This window comes from Zalophus californianus, chromosome 7 (assembly GCF_009762305.2).
Source record: "Zalophus californianus isolate mZalCal1 chromosome 7, mZalCal1.pri.v2, whole genome shotgun sequence".
Lineage (NCBI taxonomy): Eukaryota > Metazoa > Chordata > Mammalia > Carnivora > Otariidae > Zalophus > Zalophus californianus.
Genome location: NC_045601.1, coordinates 116,348,958 through 116,356,356, shown reverse-complemented (window position 1 = coordinate 116,356,356; position 7,399 = coordinate 116,348,958). Strand labels below are relative to the sequence as shown.

Here is a 7,399-nt window from a genome sequence, read left to right as displayed (position 1 = left end):
GAGACAAGTAAAGGACAAGGGATGTACAAGTGGGTCTTTGCTTTCCTTTGGGCCACCGTCCAGGGCAGGCAGCCGGCCTCGGGTGGGCACCTGGGACAGTTCCCAGGGATCTCCCCCCCCCCCGCTCCCACCCATCCCATCCCACTCTCTTGACCCCAGCCTCCCTCCTGCTCCCGGCACCCCCAGGGGCCCAGCTCCCCTGTAGAGAGACTCAGATTACAAGATTCTGAGGGTAGCAGGGGGGCAGCACCTTTGGGCCTCTCAGACTGTTCCTAAAGGATGCAGAAGGGGCGCAACCCTGCCTCCATCAGAATGGGCCTTGGTGCAGACCACACCCCCCCATGCAGGGACCTGCACAGACGCCTTCCCCTCTAGGGTGAGAGTGGGACCAGTTCTCCTGTTAGGAGTTCAGGGGAATCCAGAGAATTCTCATCTGGAGGCAGTGATCCGGGCTTCCGTCAGCAGATGTGCTGCTGTGAGGCCGCCTGGGAAGTTCCATCTTCCAGAAAATGAAGAGTCTTCGAGCGTTTGGGGGGCACAGTAGGGTTTCTGGCATCCAGCCCAGTGTCCCAGATGCCAAGTGGGGAGAAGGGTGTGGTCAGCCAGCCCGGACCCAGAGGGTGGCTGAACGCTGCTTCTGGCTCAGCAGCACCTGGTGGCCTGTCCCGAGAGCTACGGGACATCCTTCATAAATCCCCTTATGTCTTGAACCACCCCAAGGGGCTTTGGTGAAGAACCCCGCACAAGAACAGCAGTGGGGGGAGGAAGAACCCCGGCTGGCCCCCCAGAGGAGGGGGCTTGACGAGGTGAGCTGGGCATAGGCAGAGACAGGAAAGGAGCCCAGGATGGCAAACAGGGTGCTGGGTCAAAGCTGGAAGACTTGAGGGGCCCCGGGAGGGGCGGGGCTGTTTTAAGTAGAATCAGGATGAGAATAGTCATTCACTCATTCATTCATTCACTCATTCATTCATTGAACAAATATTTTCGGGCCAAAACCACGTGGCTGAGGCCTCGGGAATACATCTATGAACAAGACAGACAAGCACCCACCTTTCTGGAGCTGATGTTCCAGCCGAAAGGGTGGGGGAACAAAACGAATGCCAACCAAAGGAAGTCTGAGGGCTGTGGGTGGGGGGCAGGACATGGACCCAAGAGCGGTATAAGCCAGCCGGACTGGCCTGGGAGCGGCGTGGGGAGCAGTCCCTCGGCACCGTGGGGTCCTTGGGAGGCCCCAGAAGAGCCCCTGCACCTAAGGCCCCGTGTGTTATGATGGCAAAGACAAGAAAAATGCTTAGCATTTATTTAGTGCCTACTATATGCCCTCTCTTCACTGGTTGGCAGCAACAGCCCATTTCCACCCCCATTTCCCCAGCCCACCAAGTTCCCGGCCACTCCCAAGTAAGATGGCTTGGTGGGTTCAAGGGACAGCCACTGAACGTGCTCTTTGCCCCGAGAAAAATCCTGTCTTGTGTGAGGCCCAGGAACAGAGGCACAGCCCTGGGGGCCTCCCCCTTCAGACAGCCTCCCCTTTTGGACTGCCTCCCCCTTCAGATTGCCTCCCTCTTCTGACTGCCTTCTGAGCTCTGAGTGGTGGGAGAAGGTGGAGGTTTCATTTACCAGGGAGGTGGGGGTGGGGAAAGATCAGTGGGAGCCCGAGGGAGCCTGGGTGAAGTTATACTGAAATACGGGAGAGATTGAGCCTGAGTCAGGGGTGGGGCAGCGGGAGATGCGACACAGCTCATGGGGAGACAGCCCCAGGGTCGGCAGGGCTGTATGCTACCCTACCTTCTGGGGTTGCCCTCCATGACACGTCCCCCTTGGGTTTCATGGCAAGGTCGCTTAGCCCCTAAGCTGGACATCCCAGCAGGTGACTCAGCAATGAATGAATGGCAGCCCCATGCTTGGCAGCTCAGGGCCTCAAGCAAATACCTAACCTCTCTGAGCCTCAGCAACCTCTCCTGTAAAATGGGGCAGCATGTGTCTCATAGGATCTCTGAGAGGAAAAAACATGTGATAAAGCATTTCCGATTCTAAGAAAGATGGCTGACACACGGCAAGTGCTCTCCACCCCAGCTCCACACTCAGCCCACGCTCCTAGTCCCACCAAACTGCCAACCTCTCTCCAAATGCGCCCTGCCCCTTTGTGGCCTCTGCTTTGTGTTCGTCTCAGTTCTGTGGATCTGAACCGCCCGGGCACTAGCTTTGTGTCGCCCTGCCAGGCCCCTCTTCTCCATCGAAGGATCTCCTCCCTGCTCACCGTCGGGACAGCCCTGGGGCCTCCGCTGTGCACACCTGTGCCGTGGAAGCAAGTTCTCCAGCTCCACGGAGGACCAGGTGAGAATGCCGAGTCCCAGCTCTAGAAGCGGGGAGCGTCTCGATGGCCGAGGAAGGAGGCCAAAGTCGGCCCTGGTCCTCCAGGCTCCTGCAGTCTGCCCCGCTTCTGAGCATCGCCGAAGGGACTGTGGGGCATGGCAGCTGGTAGCGGCTGTCCAGGATCAGGAACCCTTCCCCCGTCACCGACCCTGACCATCCTGTCAGGCAGCGCCATAGTCCCTGTGTGACAGACTGCTCTTGCCTCTGCACATCCAGCCCTGCGTTTCTGATAAAACCCTGCCGTGAAGGGGAAATGAAGTGGTTGCACAATCCCACAGCCCTCCTTGGCAGCCATGTCCTGTGAATGGACATGCCAACAATGGCCACGTGTGGATTTCCGGAAGCACCTCAAGGGGACCAGCATGGTCCTTTTCCTGGCCCTTCCTGCTGCCCCTCCCTGCAAGGCAGACAAGTGATGGCTGCCATCTCCGACCACGAGACGGGGGCCACGTCGTGAGGATGAAAGAGCCGACGGTTAACCATGGCACCACCAAGACGCAGCCCTGGATTGCCCATGTTAAGGTGAGAGAGAAACATCTGTCCTCTCTGCCCCCCATCATTTTCGGGCAGGCAAACCTGAGCCCGATACGTACAACTGTAATTCCTCCCACCCCCTCTCCCTGCCTTTCCCTTTCTCTCCACCAACACTGATGAAGCATCTACCGCGTGCAGAGCAAAGGAGGAATGTGGAAGCTTCGAGAAGCGATTTAGAAAGGGTAGGATGCCAAGAAACAAGGCAATGGAGGCGGCACAGAAAGAGGAGGACAGAGCCCGGGGGGATTTGTCAGTGCAGGGCGGTGGGAAGAACCTTCTGGAAGAGCAGGGGCAGCAGGAACTTCCTACCCACCCATGCCCACCCCAGTCCTCCCCTGAAAGGCCCAGTGCACTCCCTCACCTCCCCACCGGCCAGTGAAGGCCAGTGCCCCTTCCTGATGAGGCGGTAGGTGTGTGTCGGGGGTGCTAGTCTGGTGAGAGGGGTGTTGAGTGAGGGCCTGAGGCTGGGGACAGGGAGGGAGTGTCTCCTCAGACCTACATATCTTTCCCAAATCAAGACAACGGGTCTAGAGTTGAGCACAGAGATCCCACCTCATTCCCGAGGCCCCATACTATCCACATGGCTTGCTTCTTAGAAGTGGGCTTCTACTGGGTCCCTGCCGAACTCAGTTCTGGAAACATATACCCGTCCTACTGCGTATGCTATACGTACATGGGGCCTAGTGCTAAGAAGCCGCTACACCACAGCCTCCTCCCAGCCCCGAAGCCCATCCTCTAACTGCCCTGACAGGCTGCCCCAGGATGGTGGTACGCTGGTACATGGTTAACCACCGGGTCTCTGAGGGAAAAAACGCCCCTGTTCTGTAGTCTTTGCAGACTTCTGTGGTCTGAATCCTCCACCATGGCAGTGTCTGAGCTATAAACATGAAGTGCCAGAAGGCGGAAGGGGGATGGCCCTCCACAGGCCCGAAGGACTGGCTTCTCATCACCTACCGCGGTGTCCTGGGCCTGAGCCCACAGGTTGACTGGCCTGGGTTTGGGCCTCTGAGCCTTCCCACCGGCCTGAACCTTGTCCCTGGTGGGTTGGCCTCTGCCGATGGGTAGAGAAGAACCAGGGGACAGTCGGCCACTAGAGCACCCTCTTAAGGTGCTTCAGCCCCTGCCCTCCCATCCCCCCCCCACCCTCCTGCATCCCTTCCAGGCCTTTTCTTCTCTTCCATGGCTTTTCCTCACCTTCAAACTCTCCTCCCCCCTTGTCAGAAGGGACCATTCCCCAGCATTTGGAGCCTGGGCCTCCTCCCAGCCCTGAAGCCCATTCTCTAACCGCCCCCCCCCCCCCCCCCCCCCGGCTCGCAGGCCCCCACCCTCTCAGTCCCACCGCCTGGTTGCCAACCCCCTGCCTGTCCCAGAGGAGGCCTCCTGGCTGCCAACCCCCTGCCTGTCCCAGAGGAGGCCTCCGTAGACACTCGCTGCTCCAGGAAAGCTGCGGTTCTGTCAGCTCTCTGCCGGCTGCCACAAACTGCTGTCTTCGAGAAAGGGTGGATCGTCCCCCTCAGCCTCCCTGCCTGGCTCTCGGATCCCAGCCCCAAGCCTTCTGGCATGATCTGCTCCACCTCCAGGCAGCTCAGAGCCAGGCCCCCATCTGCCCTGGCAGCCTGGGGCACTGAGGCTTTATGGCCCTAGGGTAGGACACGGATCTGGGCCCCAGCCCCCAGGCTCCAAGGTGCCAACCCTGCAGGGGAGCTGCTTAACGACCTTGTGAGCAGTAATTACACCCCAGGGCCCGCTCTTAATAACCACGTATTCTCCCTGTCAATGTGCCTTAATTGAAAATGAGTAGGCGATACAAGTTGCTGTGAAGTTGGCTGGCAAGCCCTTAACGTGATATTAATTGTAGTAATTAGTAGTCACTTTGTGTTGGAGTCATCTATAAATAGGGGGTCCATTAGTTTAGCAAAAGAGCGTGATTTAAAATGCAAATAAAAGCCCAATTAGACAGATAAATCACTCGTCTTTCCCAGCAAATTATCATCCTGGGGAGGGGGGGCAGCCGCCATTCAGGATGCAACGGTGAGTTCAGGGGGCTCTGGATTCTTACACCATGTGAGTAGCCCATCTGGGACACTGTCCCTTTAAACAAGTTTGCTCAGGCTCCTTCAGGAGGCTGTCACTTTTGGGGCTTCCTACAGACTCTTTATAGGCAGGACTCTTGGCCAGGCTCCCAAGTAGCTCCTCCCCCCACCTGCTGATTGGTTTCCTCTGTGACACAGGAGTACTTTTTAAAGGCACAGTAGCAGAGCGTGCCTCTAGGCCCTGGGAGAATGCTCTGGGGTGTGGGAGGGGTCCCATCTTTAAATGCAGCTCTTCACAGTCCAGAGGGAACCCACAGATGCCATGTGTTATTCTGTGACCCTAAAGAGTTAAAAAACCAGACCCACAACATTGTTCTGGGGGTAGACAACTTACTCTCCACTTCCTACTCCCTTCCACAAAAACACTTAAGGAGGTTACAGGAATATCACACACACACACACACACACACACACACGCACGCACGCACACAGTATTTCTCACAGGCTTTGGGTGAACATTGGAGATGGAAACGACTGGACGTAGAAGGGGCCAGCTGGGGAGGTATTGAGGCCAGAGGGACGACTGATCGTCTAGTTCAGCCTTCATTTGATCAGAGCTTCACAAGTTCTCAACACCTCCTCCCAGGCCTGTGTCTCCAGTCTCACAACTAGGGAGGTGGTGAGATGCGTCTGGACACACGGGTCCTTCCCATCTAGGTCAGTGCAGCTTCCAGAGCCCTGGTGTTCAGAGCCCAGATTCGAGCTCTTCCCACCCCCACATCTGCCTGCCGCCAACCCCTCCAAGAGCCCATCACTCCCTCATGGAAAATCAAGGCTGACTCTTCCACGGTATCTGCATTTTAATGAGTCAAAGCCAGGAGATGAGGCAGCCAGGCCCAAGCCCAGGTGAGAATAGTCCATCCCAAGAGGGCTTTCCATCACTGTCCAAGAAATGAGGGGGGTGAAAGCAGTTTGAGAGTATGATCCTTTATTTTATCTATCATCCTTTCTCTTATGACACAATGCTTGCCACAGGCAGTAGTCCTTGTGATTTTTAATGTCCTATTTGACGGCATAAAATGTTAGCAACCCTATGTGGATTCCAAAGACATTTCAGAAAATTTTGCCAGGTATAAAATCCAATTGTCTGGTTGCCGCTGAGCTAAAAGACTGAATAGGGACTTGAGGCCAGATGAGTCAGCTGTGGGGGGGGGGGCGGGCAGGGAGAGAGGGAGAGAGAGAGAGAATGTGTGTGTGTGGTGGGGTGGGGGGCAGTGAAATAGGGATGTGTATCAGCGAAGATTTCCCTCCCTCTGAAATAGCAGAAGAAGACGGCTACATCACGGATAAGGAACTGGAAGGAGGTCCAGGCGCTGTCCATCCCATCTCCCTATATTACAGGATATTGAGCCCCAGGGAAGGAAGATGACTGGGCCAAGCCACATGGTGAGTTAGTGGTCTAGACTCTGGCCAGTGCACACCTCCCACCTTCCCCGCCAGCCCCTTGTCCCTGTGCGGGCCCCTAAAGCCAGCTTGAGAGTAGATGTCATAGGAAATGCAGGGTCTGGTTTGGTTGGCTGTTGAAGCTCTAGTTCTTCTGCAGAGGGGACCATTTGTTGACTCCCAGAAAATAGAAGACAGCCCTGCTGACAATCAGACCCAGGAGTTCCCGGACGAACGAAGACCATGTTCAGAAGAACACACAGACAATGCCACTCGGGCCAGCCACTTTGAGTGACGGTGCTTCTCCACTAGTGACAGCTCTAGTCCCACTGAATCCTCCCACCTCTTAGATATAAGTGAAGATCCCTACCACTGCATCAGCCCACTTCTTGGCAGCACCCACCCCCAGCCTTCCTCTGCTTTCCCAACATCTCCTCAAATCACTCAGCACCAACCTGAGGACTCTCTCAGAAACTTCCTTTTGAGATTCTCTGGAGTTCCCGTAGGGTGTCTTCTCCTTTGCCTGCAGCAAGCTAAATAAACCTAACTTTTTAAATTACAGGTGTGTTCCTGGTGGCATTTGGTGGCTGGGCTTTGAACATCCAACAGATAATGTGAACAGGCAGTGTTCCAGGCAATGTGACGAAAAGCAACAGAATTCACAACTGTGTGGTGATAGACAGTTAACTAGACTTACTGTGGAGAGCATTTTGTAATGTATAACAATATCGAGTCACTATGATTTACACCTGAAGCTAGTAGGATATTGTATGTCAATTAGTCTTCAATTAAAAAAAAAAAAGAATTCACAACAGTGTGGCGCCAGCTTAAGGACAGATATATAATGTGATCCATGGAATGGAACTGAGAGTCCAGAAATAAAATCATGTGTTAGTGGTCAACTGATTTTCAACAAGGGGGCCCAGACCATCCAAAGGGAAAAGAGTCTTTTTAACAAATAATTCTGGGGAAACTGGATGGCCACACGCCCAAGAATAAAGTTGGATGCTTAACCT

General features: G+C 55.2%; 1 long non-coding RNA gene across 2 annotated transcripts; it reads left to right on the top strand.

The window, feature by feature from the left end:
* Positions 1-581: 581 nt before the first annotated feature.
* LOC113927254 lies at positions 582-7,136 on the top strand. Of its 2 annotated transcripts, none has more exons than XR_003521561.2 (3): positions 582-2,895; positions 6,266-6,386; positions 6,946-7,136. It is a non-coding gene; the product is annotated as an uncharacterized LOC113927254 (long non-coding RNA). The 2 variants fall into 2 exon arrangements; XR_003521560.2 differs by having other exon boundaries at positions 6,263-6,386.
* Positions 7,137-7,399: the final 263 nt, after the last annotated feature.